The 19,684-nt window shown below is 42.3% G+C and overlaps 1 protein-coding gene across 3 annotated transcripts in view; it reads right to left on the reverse strand.

Moving 5' to 3' along the window:
• Window positions 1–19,361, reverse strand: part of RALGPS1 (Ral GEF with PH domain and SH3 binding motif 1) — a 427,751-nt gene extending 408,390 nt beyond the window's left edge. The window contains exon 1 of one of the 3 annotated variants that reach the window (XM_037798268.1): window positions 19,165–19,361. The gene's annotated coding sequence lies outside the window, so the exon portion shown is untranslated. Of the gene's footprint in view, window positions 1–19,051 lie in introns of all 3 variants that reach the window. The other 2 variants (XM_037798267.1, XM_037798269.1) reach the window with 2 other exon arrangements.
• Between the last annotated feature and the right edge of the window lie 323 nt (window positions 19,362–19,684).

The raw sequence follows: 19,684 nt of genomic DNA on the forward strand, positions 1-19,684 counted from the left end.
CTGCACCTTAGGGCCCAATCCCACAGCAAGGTATGCTTTCCCAGTAGCCCATGACCCAAATTACAAAGGACCAAACAAAAATAAACCCCAGTGCCTACATTAGTGTCCTCATCTGCCTGAAGTTTGAGGTATATGAGCCTAACACTACCTACCTTTTTCATGAAGCTTGTCCCCGCAAAACTGTCTTTCATTCTCCCAGGTTTCCCCTGGATCAGAAGCCCTTGACCTATAATCTCTAACTTTCCAGGGAATCCCTTCGTCAACATGAGTTCTCCTGGGAACTAAATTGTCCCTTGCCTTAGCATATTCTGATTCTATATGCAGAACAAAAGTATAAATCTATTTGTCACATTCTTGCAAATGGGAATGAAATAGTTAATCAACACATCACAGGAAGGAAGCAATTGGTCCATTTAAAACTAATATGCAACATCCAAGTGAGGCTTTCCAGGGTGGGACACAGGAATAAAACTGCAATCAATAGGGCTGAGTGACGTGGGAAACCTGCAGACAACATGGGAGTAAGAGCTATTATTTTCCCACCCAAAGCCAGGGAGAATTTTGAAGCCCTTATCACCACAGCAGGACATAGGTATTGTAAGTGGCACAGTGTCAACGACACTGGAGAAGTCACACCTCCTGAAATTCCCACACTATAGATTTATGAACAAGTAAGAGGGACAGAAACAGCAAAGGAAATAGAATTCCGACACCATGTTTAAAAGACCTAATAAAGACAGAACCCAGGAATTTTGAGGAGTTGGTAGATCTACGCTGCTTCAAATAATGACCAATCCTGCGTGGACCAGTTTAGGATGCACAGATGGACCTAAGGACACTAAAGCCAGCAAGACTAAAGAAGAGAAGGACCCAGATCTAGACCTGTACAACCCTACACAGCCTCCTCCTGGGAAGAGTTCACCAACACTCAGAAAGAACAACTGGTAGAAAATAACACAGACTCATCCTGTAGCTATGCCTGCCCGTTGCCTGCCATATGCTGCATGTGAACATTTCCTTCAATGAATTCAGGATTTCATAAAGTGTGTAAAACCCATTCTCAGTGTGGGTGAGCCTTTCCTGCCCAGTGGTGCTTGAATCTCAAGGCCTCTTTCTCCATTTTCTTTAGAAAAACACCAGTTAGGTATATACTGAGACACCACTACATAATTAATTATCAATTCCATAAAAGGAAGATTATCTACAATCTCCTATGATTTCTCTTTCCCTTAGACTCTTCTTACCTTACCTTCTATTTTTTGCTTGTCTGAGCTAGAATTTTCTTAGCATTTTTTCAGCTAATTATGGTTTAATACATTATCTTCTTTCAATAATTATTTCATGTGTATTCTACTCTATAACTATAGTGACAACGGTGACTCAGAAATAATTTTCTACTTGAATGATTCCACTCTCACTGTCAATCCTTTCAAAGCCCGACTTGCTCATTCATGAATGCCCTATTTTGATTCATCTCTTAGTTGCCGGAGCACGTCTTCTAGTGATTTTTTTTTCCCCAGATATGGCGCATGGGTGATGTAGTTGTGTCTTTGCATGACTGAAATGAATTTCTGTTGCCATCAAGCTGAACAAAAACTTGGCTGAATATAAAATTCTTTTTCCCTAAAAACCCTTATGGAAATTGCTCTACCATCTTCTGGTGCCTATGCTGTGGACAAGCCTGGGCCCAGCCTAATTTTTTATTTTCAATGTAAAGGTTTCTTCTGCTGGAAGCTACTGGCATCCTCTCTTTATTCTTGAAAGTTAAAAACCTCACCTGTATATTTTAAGTGTTAGTTAATTTTTGCTAATTTTGCCTGATTCATGATGAGCCTGAGATTCAGGTCCTTCTTCAGTCTAGGAAAGCTGAGCATTCCTTCTTTTCCATTTGTTCTGGTCTCATATTAGGAACTCCAGGTGTCCATACATTGGACCAGCCTTGTCCATCATCCAAATCTGGTCTTCTCTGTTGCCTTCCTGCCCCTTATGAGATTGCCCAATTTGTCCTCCTCCTGACTCCTTAACTTTCTGCATTGCTGATAACTTTAAATTCTGGCATTATTTATTTCTCTATATTCTTTAAGTCTACATGATCCTTTTCCATTTCAGCCTGTTGTCTCATCATCTTGCCTTTCATAATATCTATAACTTTTCTGGAAGGACAAAACAGTGTTTAAAATTTACTTCAACTTACCAAGGCAAGCTATTTCCTGTGTTCCATTTTTATCTTCCTTTACAGTGCTTTAGTTTTCAGCGGTTCCTCTCCAGTATTAGCTTTTCTCTTTGTTCATTTTTGAATGAAGACAGATGAGTCCTGGCCTGATACATACCCAAAAATTGTGTGTGGATTCCCCTTGGTCCTCCTCTGTTTAACCTAGTAGATTCAAAGTTTCTTGGACAGAGCCATGGCCTAGGGTCCAGAATCATGTCTGTCACTACAGTCCCTCAACTGTAGCCACTGTTATGTAAAATAAAATGACCACCTGCCTTGGGCATTGTCAGGCGGATCCTGAGAATGGATTTTCCAGAAGACAAAACACTTGACCTGCAGGGGCTTTCCAAGAAAATGGAACAACAGCTGCACCCTACAGAATTGCAGATAAGCAACACGTGATGAGCCAGGTTCAGTCGAGGAGAGACAGCTTATCAGAATGCAGAAGTATACCATACTAACCAATGTATATCTGTCCCCACTTTGTAAGTCCCCCATATGTAAAATGGAAACTTAACACCAGCCAATCAGAACATTTCCTCACTTGCTTCTGAGTTTGCCCTATATAACTTCCCTTTCCACTCCCTCAGTGGCGCTTCTTTCCATATGAGGTTTGGATGCTACCCAATTCATGAACTGTAAACTGCTCAAACTCCCATAAATGATATCTTGTCTAATATTTTATTTTAACACCATCCTTTATCAAACTTCACTACTCTGGCTTCAGTTTCTTCTTCCATAAAACTGGAAAGTTGAGCTAATCTTTCACATCTGTGATGGTTAAGTTCATGTGTCAACTTGGTAAGATTATAGTGTCCAGTTGTTTGTCAAGCAAGCACTGGACTGATAGTTATTGTGATGATATTTCCTGGACTTAAATTATCAGTAAGTTGATCCCATCTATGGCTGATTACATCTACAATCAACTGAGGAGCTTGCTTTCAACAATGAGAGACGTCTCATCCAATCGGTTGAAGGCTTTAAAAGGAAAAGTGATGACTGCAGCAGCTAGAAGGGAAATTTTCCATCTCTACTTCAGCTTCTCCTGGAGAATTCACTGAAAACCTTCACTGGAGTTCCCAGCTTGCAGTCTGTCCTACAGTATTTGGACTTACCCAGTCCCACAGTCATATGAGCCAATTCGTGTGTGTGTGTGTGTGTGTGTGTGTGTGTGAGAGAGAGAGAGAGAGAGAGAGAGAGAGAGAGAGAGAGAGAGAGAGAGAATCTCCTGTCAAAGAGAGAGAGAGAAAGAGAATCTCCTGTCAATTCTGTTTCCCTAGAGAACCCTAACACAACATCCATTCCCTCTACATCTTCATGATCCTTTTATATGTCACATAGATTTAAAGTTTCATTGGTTTAGAACCAATTATCAAGGACTTTGCTACATACAGGTATAAACAAGTAATACGCAATTTCTTAAGAAAGACTCTCTTTATTTCAAATTAAGCCAACCACCAATATTAAGCTCAAGAAATAGGCACCACTGAATTACAGATATGAACAAGGAGAATTATAAAAAATTTACCAAGAGCCAGCAGAGTACACTCCCCAGGGACATACTGGGTACAAGTTACATACAAAAAGGCAAGAGCCACACAAGCGATTGAGGGTTATCCTTTTCCCCTTTTCAGCCTCCCCAGCTCTCTGTCAATCCAGAACCTAAAAATCAGGCAGAAAGACAGTGATAATTTACCATGCCATTGATGTGCTTGCCTTTGTACAGCCCCACAGACATTGCAAAGAATAACGTGGTATATTATCTCCTTTAATTCTCCAAACCACCTGATGGGAGACTCAGTCCTCCAAGGATCTCTGGGACCCCTACACATCTTGCTGGGTGCGCCAAGAATGCAAGGTACTAACCATCCTTCACCCAGGCCATTTATCAGGATTGTAATTTGCAACAAGCAACCTTAAGGAATGAGGTAATGCCTCCCTCAAGGACAAAGAACAGACTTGCTTACTGCTTGCTATGAAGCAGCAGGTTCACCAAGCTCAGTGATCCTCAGCAGAGACACAAACCCACTGCATGCACAGCATCCATCTGGGCCCATGGTATCACCCTCATGGGACTTGGGAACAAGGGGAACTGATGTACATGCTGATGCTCATACAGCTTGCTGTGCCATGAGTAATAAACTCCTTTGTCTCTGACTCAGAAGTCTTATGTCTTCTGCCAGTATACCTAAAACAGCAACAGACTAACCTGTTACTTGGACATAGGATAAAATCAAATCCCAACATCATCCTAACAAGGGTAGGTACATTTTCAGATGAAGAAACTGATGTTCAGAGAGGTTCAGCAAACTTCCCAGAGTCACACAGCTAATAAGCGGTAGATCCAGAATTCGAACCTTGGTTCCCTAACTCCAAAATCATAACCACTATGGCTATTTCTCCATTACATTTTCTCTCTGTATACTTTTTCTAATTTATAACATGAGACCTTATCATGTTTTTACTTATGTGTCTTTTAACACTGAAGCTGAACACTCCAGTGGGTGGGTACCAACTGGTATGTCACCTCTTTTCAGAACCTGTTCAGTGCTGGTTACCATTCTGCAGATCTGACCACAATTCTTACATGTAGTTTTACCTGTCAACATTTACCAAAAATATTCCCCTTTCAATCCATACTTTGTTTCATATACACTGTACAAAGCTTTTAATTTATATACCTAAAGTCCTATCTTATTATTAAATTGTTTTATTTCAATAGTGTCTTTTTTAATGGAAGATTTTATTTCACAGTGAAATGTTATATTCAGCAAGTAAGAGGACTGATCAAAATTACTGCATATTATAAAACATGAAATACAAGGAAAAACATATGCATCTGCTGGTTCCTCTAGACTTTTCATAAGCAAACAATAGAAAGAGGTGAGGTATACGTTCAGGAAAATGTCAACTTACTCTAATAGTGAGAATTTATTGAAATCAGGGCCTGAGTCTTATTCCTTTCCATACATATCCCTAAGGCCTCCACAGGATCTGACAGAAATTAAGGGCTCAATTACATGGTTTCTTCTCCAAATCAGTTGATAGCTAAAGATCATTTTGATTCCAGACAGGCCCCAGTGGAACTGATGTACCCCTGGGAAACATGGTGAAAGAGCATATCCTGATCAATTCTGGTTTTTGGCCATTCTGGTTCAATAGTGGTTTTTTTTATTTTTTTTTTGTTTGTTTCTTTTTTTTAATTAAATTCAGTTTTATTGAGATATATTCATATACCACACAATCATACATGGTGTACAATCAAGTGTTCACAGTACCATCATATAGTTATGCATTCATCACCCCAACCTATTTTTGAACATTTTCCTTAAACCAGAAAGAATCAGAATAAAAAATAAAAGTAAAAAAGAACACCCAAATCATACCCCCATCTCACCCTATTTTTCATTTAGCTTTTGTCCCCATTTTTCATCTCATCCATCCACACATTGGATAAAGGGAGTAGGATCCACAAGGTTTTCACAATCACACCATCACCCCTTGTAAGCTACACTGTCACACAATCATCTTCAAGAATCAAGGCTACTCAGTTGAAGTTTGATAGTTTCAGGTATTTACTTCTAGTTATTCCAATACATTAAAACCTAAAAAGGATTAACTATATAGTGCATAAGAATGTCCACCAGAGTGACCGCTAGACTCAATTTGAAATCTCTCAGCCACCGAAACTTGATATTTTGTTTCATTTTGCATCCCCCTTTTGGTCAAGAAGATGTTCTTAATCCCACAATACTGGGTCCAGATTCATCCCCCGGAGTCATATCCTGCGTTGCCAGGGAGATTTACACCCCTGGAAGTCAGGTCCCATGTAGGGGAGAGGACAGTGAGTTCACCTGCCGAGGTGGCTTAGCTAGAGAGAGAGGGCCGCATCTAAGCAACAAAGAGACACTCGGGGAGACTCTTAGGCACAATTATAAGCAGGTTTAGTCTCTCCTTTGCAGTAACAAGCTTCATAAGGGCAAGCCCAAGATAGAGGGCTCGGCATACCAAGCTGTCAGTCCTCAATGTTTGTGAGAACATCAGCAACAATCCAGGTGAGGAAGTCCAACACTTCCGCATTTTCCCCCAGCTCCTCAGGGGGGCCCTGCATATATATATTTTTCTTCTCCGCCCAAATTGCTTTGGGATGTGTCACTTCAATAGTGTTTTTTTATTCAGAAGGAACTCAAGATCAGGGTCAAAATATTAGAAAATTCAGCTAAACAAAAAGGAAAAGAAGTTAGATTTCTCCTGCGAAGGAGGTGAAACCATTAAAATTTTATGTGGATTTATTTGCTTTCAAAATTTTTCCATGCAAATGTATACATATATATAAATGCATACATATATGTACAGTACAAAAGTGGGATAATACATGTCTGTAATTTGTTTTTAAAACTTAACATATTATTTCATTATTTTTAATGACTGCACAATTATATTTAATGACTATTTCATTATTTTTAATGACTGCACAATTGTCCATGAGTATACCACAATTTATTAATGTATTACTGAACCCTTAAATTGCCTCCAATTTTTCTTGTTTATATATATTTTTTCCCATAGTCAGGTTAAATCAATTATCTTTTTTTCTTCTCATTAAATATTTTAAATCATTAGCCTTTTAAAATATATAAATTCAATGAATAACAGTTTATTTTTATCAGATATATTTTTATTATAAAACAATATGTGCTACTTGTTAAAATCCAAAAAATACAAAAAAATATAGACAAGGAAAGTTTTCCCTCCCAATAGCCTCTGCCCACTCAATCCTGTAACCCTACCTCTCTGAGATCTCACTATGCAGTTTAGTACCTCAACTTTAATTCAAACCCATCTGAAATTTGTTGCAGTATGTGGTTCAACTTCTTAATTCTCTTCAACATTGAAATCCAATTGTCCAAGCAGTGTAATAAGTAACCATTCCTTCTATTGCTGCTGTGTAACTCCTGATGTCTCATGATTTCAGCTCCTATGACATCAGCAACTTCTGTTCACCTATTTTCCTGATTTTATCCAAGCACCATTTGAGATTAATACATTATTGCTTTATAATGAGTTGTGAAGACTCAACCACTTAGGTCATGAAAATGAACTAATCCAACCTCTTTGAACCTCAGATTCCAGATCTGTTAAATAGAGTCAATAATGGTACATCAGAGACTGTTAGCTCCCAATATCCATCCTCTCATATTTAGTAATATAATTTCCAGTCTTTAGTGAACTCATGGCTTCCCTGAATATAGATTACATTTCCCAGATTCACTTACTGTTAGGTGTGGCCATATGATCAACATCAGGCCAATGGGCTACAAGAAATGTCATGTGCAATTCCTTGAATGTGGCCTTCAGAGGTTGGAATGCAGATGGCTCCTGCAGCCATCTCATGCCATGAAGTAATCTTGGACCTGGAAGTCATTCCCAAGATTGCTTTATGATGGAACAACAAGGTGGAAGGCCATTAGGTCTCTGACCAGGTCCATAACTACTCTGAGCTGTTTATTTCCTGACTTTTTACACATGAAAGAGGAATTTCCGTTTTATTATACCTTTGTTATACAGGGTTCTCTGTCACTCAGCCCATCCTAAAGAAATGGCTCCTTGACAGGGAAAGTGAGAGGGATAAATGAGAAAATGTTACAAAAAAACATAAACTTTTATATTCCCTAACCAAAGAGTCTAGCACTGTGCTTTACACATAGCACTCAAACATCTGTTGAAATGAATAGGAATCCAGAAGAGTGAATGTTATGTCATTGCCTTAAAAAAAAACCTTAATTTTTGCCAACTTATTTTTCCAAATGAATATCACTATTTGGTCAAGTTTTACAAAATACTTCATTGGAGTTGCATTTAATTCTTTACCAACATTTGGAGATAACTATATTACTATATATTTAGACTTTCCCAGGAAGAGCCAGGGATTGACTGATTGATTTATTGACCGATTTCATTCTATCCTATCAGTACACATTTATTGAGAGGCTACTAAACAAGCACTGTGCCTCATCATAACAATGAAATTTTAGAGTTAAAAAAGAAAAACATAAAAAAAGAAAAACATAAGGTAAATGGTTAATAATCCCTAATGCTACCTCCCCCAATGTCCACCCACTAAAATACTCAGGGAGTGAGAAGTAAAGAAAAATTTTATCATTGCTAAAAAAATAAGGCTAATGAGCTAGTCTGCTCTTATCACCTCCTGTAGTTGACTCAAATTCTCGTTTCTTTTCTTCACAGCCAATAAGACTCACGTGATCGAAGCTCCCAGGCTTTGTGCTTCTTCATTTTCTATCACATGTTTTCTGTGAATCCCTACTGCTATACTTGTTCAATCAGTGTTCCAATCTTTTTACCAGTGGATCTGGTTTTCCCTCTCATATGTTGATGTTCACATAACTGAGCTTGTTACTGTGAAATTCTTCTTTAACTCATACATTTATTATACTGGAGGTATCTGCAGTGGTACTCAGATGATGGAATCGTTGTTGCTGTTCTTGTTACTACCACTTATTGAACCTTTATTCTGTGGCAGACACTTTGCTAAGCATCTTATCCACAGTAACATTCCAATGAATCCTTACAATAATTCTCTAAGGTGGGTACTATTATCATTTCCACTGAAAATGAAGAAACTGAGGCCCAAAGGATTTAGGTAAACTTATCCAAAGACACACAGCCAGTAAGGTGAGATTTGAACCCAGTTCAGTCTGCCCCCTATTATGGACCATTTCATTATGTTCTGTCCCACAACAGCTGAACAGCACTCCACACCCTGTACTGATGCATGTACTCCCATCATCCTGCCTCCACTTTCTAACCATCTGTTCCCTTCTCTCGGCTCAGAAAACATTAATCCCTTTTCTTTTTCCTTTCTTGAGGGGCAAAAGGCTTAATAGCAGGATGGTTAGCTACTTCCCTTGAGTTATCCCTGGTCCTTTCTAACTATTCCTCCACTGAGGCTTTCAGCACCAGGGTCAGTGGAAACCGGTTCCCTGCCTCTATCCTAAACCTGCTTCAAAGTAATAGTCACAAGATACATGCTGGCTCACAGATCAGTTTCCCATTGACTCTTTCAGATTAAAGTCTCTTCACCAGAATCCTGTAAACTGATCTCAATCTGACAATTAGGTCTCCAGGGGACTGACTTCCATCAATATATCCTTGTATCGATGGTACTTGATGTAGAAGAGGGGAATGCTCAGGAATCTACACAATCCCATCCACCCAGCAGTCTGGATAGATCTCATGTACTCTAGTTTATCCCAGCTAATTTTAAGACCCCACCCTAAATTCTGGAAATTCTACAGCAGGCTTTTCACTGCTACCCAGGCTCAGGATACAAAGAGAACCAAAGATGCACCCCAAGCCACAGAGCTCCCTACCCCATACCACATTAGTCTAGTCTGAATGATGCTGTCATCTTCCCAGAACTTCCTTCAATAGTTCTGATCAGTTGCCTTTCCTAGGAGCTAGACATACATCCCCACTAAGGCCTCAGACCCATTTTGAAATCCAAACTTTAGGACTGGGGCCACCAATTTTCCAGTTTCAGGAGCTAGAGATTTCAGTCCAAAAGACCAGCAATAGAACACTTGAGCAAATATAGGCTGAGGGATGCTGTAGCATTTAGAGACTGCTACAGAAAAGAGTTTCCCTCAAAGTCTTTTCCACAGAGAAGCAAAGATAACTAATACAAGACCTCTCTTGTAAGTGCTCAGGACTGGCTTTGATACTAGCGAAAGTGAGAGTATGGATGAGGGTCAACAGAGAGATGAGCTTTGGGGGGCAGGGGCAGCGGCAGGGAAGGAGGCAGAGGTTGACCCCCTGATTCCCACACAATTGGTCTTCCTAGGTTACTCCTTCCTCACTAACTCACTCCTCCTCTTGCTCCTTCCCTGACTCTTCCACTGTGTTTCACCTCTCAAGCTGTCACTCCCTGGAAATCCAACCAGGATCCTCTGCTCACCACTCATAACCTTCCTGAGCAATCCCCTCTTCTCCTACATCAAGTAACATCTATACAAGGATCTATACAACCATTTCTCTCCCTAACCCAGAGAGTCATTAAAAACATCTTTTAAAATTCTTAAATACACAGATGACCAGCCTCCCTCCCCCGAACTCCACAGAGAATTCTGATGCACCAAAGCATGAGAACCACTGTTCTGGTCCAGACCTCTCTCTGAACTCCAAACTAGCAGACCAGCTGCCAAAAGGACAGTTACACCAAGCTGTCCCACAGGCACCCCAAACGCAAAATGGCTAAAACTGAATTCATTATCTTTCTTCTCCCAACCCAATACTACTTTATGTTCCATAACTCAGTGAATGGCCCTACCATCACATATCACTAAAGTAAGAAACCCAGACATCATCCTTAACTCCTTCCACCTCCCTCCAGTCTACTAAATCTCCAAGCAGACAGGGCTCTACTCGGTTTATCTCAAACTTGCCTCCTCCTTTTCATTCCCATGGCCAGGCCAAGGATTCCATTGTCTCCCACCTGGACTTCCACAACAGCCTCCAAACTCATCTCCCAATCTCGGTTCCTTCTCACACCATCCATCTTTCACACTGCCACCAGGTTATCACTGACTGTGCCTCTCTCCTCGTATAACTCTTGAACAATTTTCCATTCACCACAGGATAACACGGAAACTCCATAGTATGGCCTGCAAGTCTCTCTCCATACTGTTTCCAAACCACCTTTCTAGTCATCTCCTATCAGTTCCTACCTCCTCCACCATAAACCTACTACTCTAGCAACACCACACTGCTGACCATACCATGAAACATAGCATGCCTCTGCACCTTTGCACAATCCGTTTCCTCTGCCTGTGTCCCTCTTTACCTGGAAAACTGAAAATCTTTAAGATCCTGTGAGTCTTATTCGGTCTCATGAGCTTCTATTTTCACTACAGTAATACCCCTGACACTGCATGTTCCAGTTTTCTAATGCTGCCATTATGCAAAATACCAGAAATGGATTGGCTTTTATAAAGGGGTTTTATTTGGCTACAAATTTACAGTTCTAAGGCCATAAAAGTGCCCAAACTAAGGCATCAACAAGGTGATACCTTTACTGAAGAATGGCGGTGGCGTCAGCTAGGAAGGCACGTGGCTGGCATCTGCTGTTCCTTTGCTCCCAGGTTGCATTTCAAAATGGCATTCTCCAAAATATCTCTGAGCTTGTCTCTCTTAGCTTCTCCAGAGCAAACTCCAGGCTAGCATCTCTTAGCTAAGCATCTCCAAATGCCCTTCTGTCTGCATCTCCAAGCAGCTCTATGCATCAGCAAACATCTGGGCCTCTGTCAGCTCTTTTTAAAGGGACTCCGGTAAACTAACCAAGGCCTACTCTGTACAGGCGGGGTCAAATCTCCATGGAAACATTCAATCAAGAGGTCACACACTAATAATAAAGATTAATCAATCTGCCCCCACAAGACTGCATTAAAAAATATGGTTTTTCTGGGGAACATATATATACAAACCAGCACACTGCATTATAGTTATTTATTTACTCATATCCATCAAGTCTATGGGGCTCCTAAAGGGAAGGACTGCAGTATCTAGCCCAAATATATTATCAGTAAATTTTTACTCAATGAATGAAAAACACTAATGAAATTAAGGTATCCTTCTATTACCTCATGTAGCCAAGGAAGAGAGAGAACAATCTTTAAAGCAATAAAAAGGAGGTCAACTGCTATCTTGGAAACCATGGCAGGTAATATTTCAGAAATAGATACTTTTGATAACAGACAGGGAATTCTGAAAAAGAGTCAGCAACTATATAGTTTGTCAGGGACTCTAACACAGTTCAGTGGCCAGGGGCATGGACACTAGTCTCTCCCTCGTTCCCAGTACCCAGCCACACTGACTTTCCGTTACTTCCTTGAATTCGCCATGTCCCTTCCCCACCTGAGACCATTATAGATGTAGTTTCCACCTCTTCACCTGCTAACTCCAATTTGTCCTTCAGATGTCAGCTTGAAGGCCCCTTCCTCTGAGAAGCTGTCTCTGACCCTCCTAGCCAGGTAAGACCATCTTACTTATGGTCTCTTAGCACCTTACACTTCTCTTTTGTAGCCAACATCAAAACTGTTAAATTAAATTTTTGTAGACTTGTTATTGTTTATATACTTATTTTTACATTTATTTAACTTTGTTACTAGACTGTGAACTATAAGATAACAAGCACCAGATTTGTCTTTTTTCCTCCTCTGTGGCCCCAAACTCAGCACAGTGCTGGTACTTGGTAGGCCCTGACAAAGACTGGGTTGGGTGGATGGACAGGCAGGCAGGTAGATCTGGCAGGACAGGGAATAATGACGAATAAGGCTGCCTTCGGTTGATGGTACAATCCTTTAATATTATCCAGGTCTCCTTACTCTGACTCAACACTCATAAAACAATCTCAAATCTTAAAAATGGTTTCTCAAACAGGCTTTCGTACTGAAGAAAGCACTCAACTCACAGCAGGGGTATTTCTGTTAACTTGGACGGCAGATGTCTCAAAAAAAATTGATACACTGGCATTCTGGCTTCATACCCAATGATCTTTCTATTAATATCATGCTCCTCTCTCAACTGTTCCACTAGTACTACTGGCTATATTGATAAAACTGGGTTCCAAGAATCTCTCAGGCCTCAGCTCCCCCATAGCTATACCTCGGGCAATTCTCTGAGCTTTCTCAGAGAAATTCTCCTCTGCACATCAAAGTCATTACCCCTGCAGAATCAGCATAAGGATGAAATAACAGATGTTAAGAGATGTCAAGTGCTGTACTTAATGAGATCCTTTACAATGCAAGGGACCACAGATCCAACCCAACCTTCTCATTTTACAGATTCAAATCAATCATTGGACACCTGCCATTTACTTCTGTTCATTCAACAAACATTTATGTAGCACCTACTATGTGCCAGTGCCATGCTAGCCACTGGGGACCCAATAGAGGGCTGCATTACCCTGCACCAGCAGAGAGAGACATAAGCACAATCACACTAAAGAGCATATAATGGGGGAAAAAAAAGAGCATATAATGAGTTCCTATTTAGAGTGATGGAAAAGTTTTGGTAATGGATGGTGGTGATGGTAGCTCAACATTATGAACATAATTAACAGCACTGAAATATATATTTAAATGTGATTAAAAAGTGAAATTTTAAGTTGTATATATGTTACTAGAATAAAAATTTTTAAAAATCTATAGGACTGTACAACACAAACAGTGAACCTAAAGGAAGTCATGGGCTATAGTTAATAGTACAATTATAAACATGTTCTTTTATAAGTTGCAACAAATGTACCACACTAATGCAAGGTGTTAATAATAGGGTGATATATGAGAACTCTGTGTTTTATGCATTACTTTTCTGTAAATCTACAACTTCTCTTAACAAAAAAAAAAAACATACACAAAATAGCATGTAGTTACACCCTGACTCTGAAGGAAGGAAACCTGGTTCTATCTTGAAGGACCCTGACCTAGAACAACTCAGAAATCTCCCCAAGGAAGTGACAGTGGAGCTGAGAGTTGAATAATGAGCTAAAGTTAAGAAGGCCAAGAGGAGATAGTAGTATAAACGAAGCTGGAGATGAGAGCCAAGCCCAGACCACGTGGGGTCTGCAGGCCATGCTAACGACTCGGCCTTTTTTCTAAGAGAAATTAGATGCCACTGAAGGGTTTTAAGCAGAGGGAACAACATGCTCAGATAATTCTGGCTGCCCTGTACTAATCCTGGGCTAGGCCCTAAATATGAGAGAAGAACAAATGCAGACTCTAACTCTGCAAAGTCTAATGAGGGTGCCATAAGGAAGTCATCACGACCACACAGTGCTATTACATGCTATGTCAGTGTGAAGAGTGTTGTGAGAGCCCAATGTGGGAACAATTTATAAATTTCAGTGCCAGGTGAGGGGTTATATTTAAGAAATCTCTTAAAATAGTGAAAGTCACAAATTCCACATAATGAACTTTATGGCCACAAAAAGAGACACAGCAAATTTTCCTGAATTTATTGTTCTCCATAAATATTTAATTATTCAGAAATGTACTGAAAGCACAGATTTCCCTTGACCTAGTTAACAAGCTTATATAAGAGTGGGTGAGAATCATTATATCCAATAAACAGGAATTTAATTACATTCATTATTCTTCTATTCATCTCTAACAAGACAACTTTCAAAGAAACCCTTGAATGTGGGAGCCAAATATTTAAATATTCTTATTATTCAAGTAATTGTTTTTACCTTAAAATAAAACTTTATAATAAAAATATTTAAATCCTAAAGAGGAAAAGTATTATGCTGCATTACTTCATATTAAAGACCCATTATTAACATGGAATCACAGAAAATGAAACAAAAAGAACTTGGGAAACCAGCCCCCCATTTCTGGACCAGCCTGAGACAAAGGCCTTGCCCCCAGGGTAACTCCATCCTCCCCCTCACCAGTACCCTACTGTCTTTGTGGGAGTCAACCCTCCCATCTGCTATCCCACCTCAAAATGAGTTCTGCCCGCCATCCTGGATGCTCCTGCCAGTCCCTACTGCCAAATTCGTCTGAGTTTTACACATTCCTTATGCAATAACTCATAGAACTTCCACAGACAATAAATTAATACCCACAAAAGCTCAACACCCTAAAAAGCATCCCTAAAACCCTTTAACTCATATTTACTGGGTGCTCACTATAAGCAAGCACTAAGCTAAGTCTGTATAGCATCATCTCTTTGCATTCTTATAAGAACCACATGGAGGTAAGTACTATCTACAGATGAAGAAACAGAGGCATGGTAACTTTCCTAAAGTCACAAGGCTTGTACCTGGTGGAATAAGGAGATAAACCCCATAGGCCTGATTCCAGACTCTGTGCTTTAGGCACCACCTTATCCACCTTTTTGATGCCCAGAAGATAAATCTCCTGCAAAATCAACACAATGGATTAAAAAGCTCTGCAGAAAAACGGTGGAAGAATTTGCTGTTCTGGGTCTTCATGGCCTAGTCTCCATACGTACAGGTGAGACAAGCCCAACAAGTGCCTCCCTTAGGGTAAAGCCATGCAATTGATCAGTGTGAGAAGAGCTCAGGGCCAAAAAGACAGGGAAACTGGGAGGAGGAGACACTTGTGGACAAAGCATAGCCTGACAGTGCCCATGAGGAATATCCTGAGAATTCCTTGAGCACTTTGCGACTTCAAAGCAGGTTTCTTAGACATCATACCCAACACCCTCACCACCCAGCTAGTACCATTACTACACTCGAGAAAACATCCTAAGAATATCACCATCCATTTAACAGATAAGAACACTGAGCCACAAAGAGACTAGGTAAATTGTTGTAAGTCACACAGCCAGTAAGTGACAGAGCTGGACTTTGAATCATGGGCTGAATGGAAAATCAGTTCTCAGTTACTAGCCAACAAATCCCTTTTCCTTTCTCTTTCTGTTCTCTGCCTCACATCCACAGAATCTATTGTTTACTGGGACCTAAGTCATTTCTTTTGTAGAGGAGAACAAGGGATACCTCTTGTTATTCTTCTCAATAATGATTGCTGTTACCAAGCAAACATCATGAGGGTGGAGGCAGCAGGACACAAAACTGTACTTACAATACCAATCAAAAATATTTATTAAGAAGGCACTGTATGTACCAACATGGAACATTTTCCAATATATATTAAGTGAATAAATACAGGAAAAAAGCAGATATACAGAATACTACTCTTTTTATGTCAAAGTAAGAATATATAATAAACAAGAAACTGGTAATGGCAGTTGCCTTGAGGGCAGCTTGAGGAGAAAAGACACTTTTTAATTTATTCCCCTTTGAACCATTTGCCATTTTTAAAAAAAGTGACTTTTTACTTCTTAAAAAAAATAAAATTAACCCTTAAAGAAACCATTTATCGCCAGGCCTTTCCCAGATTCCACATATATGTGATAACAGCAAGAAAAAATTATTTATACTCATGAACAAAAACCAGATGTACTTAATTTGCAGTGAGGCAGGACTGTGAAACAACTTTTGTCTTTCATGTTGAAGTTCACTAATATCTCTAATGATGTTACAATATTTTTTGTGCAATAAATAAAATGCATTTTGAAGGTACAGATACAACATACATACAAGCAGAAGGAATAATTTGCCACACTTTCTTCCTAAAGTCCTTCATCTGTTCCTTCAACAAGTATTTTGTGAGTACCTACCATGTGCCAGGCAAAGTGCAAGAGAGATATTTTTAAAAGAAGAGCTAAACAACAGGCCATTAGTTTCCTCCCTACTGCCTTTTCAGGAAAATATGGTAGCATGCTCTCGCGTTCTGTTCAAGGTTACATGAGAAGTGAAGGCCCCAGCGTTCCCAGTCCTACTCTCCTTATATGTTACACGCTGTTCTGAGTCACTCGTGTTGAAAGATGGGCAGGCAGCAAGAGGCAGAAAGGGACCCTAACACTGAGTGCCTAACACATCAGGTGCTTTCCCATATCTAGTCTCATTTATTCTTCATAACAACTTCATAAGATGAGCATGATTATCCCTGTTTTACAAATAAGGAAACCAAAGCTCTGAGAAACTAAGAAACCAGTGTTGGTTCATACAGCCAGGAGGTATGGCTTCACACACAGAGCTGTCTTACTTTCCAGTCAGAGCACTTACCCTGCAAAGTACACTGTAAAGGAAAATCAATTTTAAAAGGTATACCAGGGCCAGATGTAATTTTTCCTGTTGATGCAGTTTCTCTCTTAACCCTGAATGCTGTCACTCCAATTAAAAAAAAAAAAAAAAATCAAAGAGCCAATCCCCTCATTATCCAACACATTCTAGCTCTTGTTTTCCAGTAAATTTTGGCTTTCCTGTTTAACGCAGAAAGCATAATAGTTACCCAGAGGGCAGAAGTCTGTGCGAGCGATTTACGTGGTTTCTGCCAAGACAGAATGGAACAATACACACATGCTGCTTCTAGACCCTCACATAACCTGCCATGCAAGCACAGGCCCCATAAGGACCCATTCCTGAGATGCCGTCTTCACAATGCCACTGGGTCACCACCACACCACTAGTGGTAGTGAACGAAGTTGGGAGCTGGCACCATGCTGGATGGTCCCATAAGTCCCACGGCTTCTAAAGTGGACAAAAATGCAGGCCATTAGAGAAAAAGCCTCCTTTTCCCACCTTCTCTTCTGTCCACGCAATGCAGGTAGGAGGAACTATCATTCAGATTGGTCAAACTGCTAGTAAGCAGAGGCACTGGGTTTTGAAAGGTCATACACATGGGTGTGGGACACTCTTCTAAATAGATACTTCCTTCTCCTGCCCCTGTGGGTACCTAAGGAAGTTCTGACATTCCCTTCTCTTTGGTGATTTCCTCCTGGGATATAATAAAATAGGGGTTCTTACTTGGATGGAGAAAGAAATTCCACAAGGCTCAGGCCTAAGCCTCATGCTCCAGCTCAGAGCCCTCACTGGGGTTGGGGTCTCAAGGTCAACAAACAAATGTTCCTTTGCTCACCACTTGTCATAGCTCCCTGTGAGTGTGGCAGCTCCCTCAGAAGCTTCACAAGGAGGAGCAGTCACCATCTGAGACAGGATTGGGTCTTCTTGGAAGCCCAGTCACAAACCTCATTACATATTACAGGAAAGTAGTCCATTCTCACCACTCTAGTAATCCTCTTTAGACTTCCCAATCCCGAAATCCAATCTGCCCATCAGCGCAAGAAGGATGGGACTACATAACTTTACCCAACAATTTGCTCATTAAGCATTGTTTCATGGGATCCTCTCAAGGCCTCTGGAGACTCACCGGGCAGGTACCATTATACTCATTTTGCAAAGGAGGAAACAAAGCTCAGAGAGATAAAAGACGCCTCCAGTCCACAGGAACACCGAACCAAAAGCCTCTGAATCCTGATTCCTGCTCTTCTCCCAGGCTGCCATTTCAGTATTTCTGAGACTAACGCTGTTAAGATTTGCAGCTGGTATTAGGAACCAACAAGTCAGGGCCCCTTCAATCTTCACATTAGCTATTCTTCATTTCTCAATAGCCCATCACCGAATAAAAGCCAATCCCCTCATCCACCCACCCCAACCCCCATCTAGTCATATCCGGTGTAATAGCAAAAAGGAAAGCCCCTGAGATGCGAAAAACAGTGCGCCCCACTTAGAACCCGGTGTGGCAGTGGAGAGGCAGCCGGCCTGGTAACCAGGGTAGCTGAGATCCAACTCCGACTCAAGAGAGACACAAGAAAGCCTGGATGGCTTTTCCGGCCCAGCGGCAACCCTGGAAGCCTCCAGAATCCTCGTAGAGCTCAAAGCTCCAACACCCACCCGAGCCCCCTGAACAGCGGAGACGGCGGCCTTCCCTTCTCCAGCGGCCACTCGCCCCTCCGCCAGCTCCTCACCTGTGGCCCCGCTTCCGGACCTGCCACCACTCTGGCCCCGCCCCCCGCCCCTGCAGGTCTCCCTAGACCCGCCCTCTTGCACCTGTGTTTGCCTCGGGCCCCAGCTCTCCAGTCACTTTAGCCTTACCTTGCAGCCCCCTCCCACTCGCAAAACGTGCTGTCCCTCCTGGCCCCGCCTCCCGCACCTGCAATCCCTCGGCCGGGCCTAACCGCCTCCTCAGCCCCACCCCCCGAGCCTGCGGCCTTCCCCCACCGCCACCTCTGCACCCACTGGCCCTCACACCCACTGAGACCTCTGCCACGAGCCCAGCCGACCCCTGTGCCCGTAACCCCTGCCGGACGCAGTCCCCGCGCCTCCAGCCCCGCCTCCCGCACCCAGGCCCCTCCCCGGCCCCAGCTGCCCCTCCGGGCCCCGCCCCCCCGCACCTGCAGCTCCCTCCGGCCCGGCCCTCAGGGCCCCGCCCCGCGGGCGCCTCTCTCACCGCCCTCTCTCACCGCCCGCTCTCGCCGCCGCCGCCGCCGCAGTCCCGGCCAGTCACCTTGACACGGGCCGCAGTGGCTGCCGCCGCCTCCTCATGACCCTGGGAGCAGCCCAGGCGGCAGCGGCGCCTTCGCTCGGAAGCTGGAGCCGAGCGGAGCCGAGCCGGGGCTGGGCTGGGCGCAGCTTGCGAGCGGGCCGACGCGGGAACCGAGCCGAAGCCCCGCCGCAGTAGGAACCATCCGCTCCTGGGCCTGAGTGGCGGACCGCAAAGCCAATCGGCGCGCGCTGTCAGACCAGGCCCCCCCAACCAGCTCACCGTAGAGGCGGAGACACGCAAATCGGCCTTCTGGTCTCGCCAGTGCGCAGCTGCGGCAGCCGCGGGTCCTCCTGAGCTGGGCCTTCGCTCTCCTCCGCGGGTGCACTCTGAGCCTGCAAGGATGCTCTGCTGCGCGCACACTCCACTCAGCGCCGCTCCACGCCCATCCCTTCCTGGAAATAGCAGTGCACCCTACTCCCCATATGTCCTTCCAGGCCTCAGCCGATATTCCCTTTAAGTTCGTACCTAGGACTTAAGCATT

The sequence above is a fragment of the Choloepus didactylus genome, chromosome 10 (assembly GCF_015220235.1).
Source record: "Choloepus didactylus isolate mChoDid1 chromosome 10, mChoDid1.pri, whole genome shotgun sequence".
Lineage (NCBI taxonomy): Eukaryota > Metazoa > Chordata > Mammalia > Pilosa > Megalonychidae > Choloepus > Choloepus didactylus.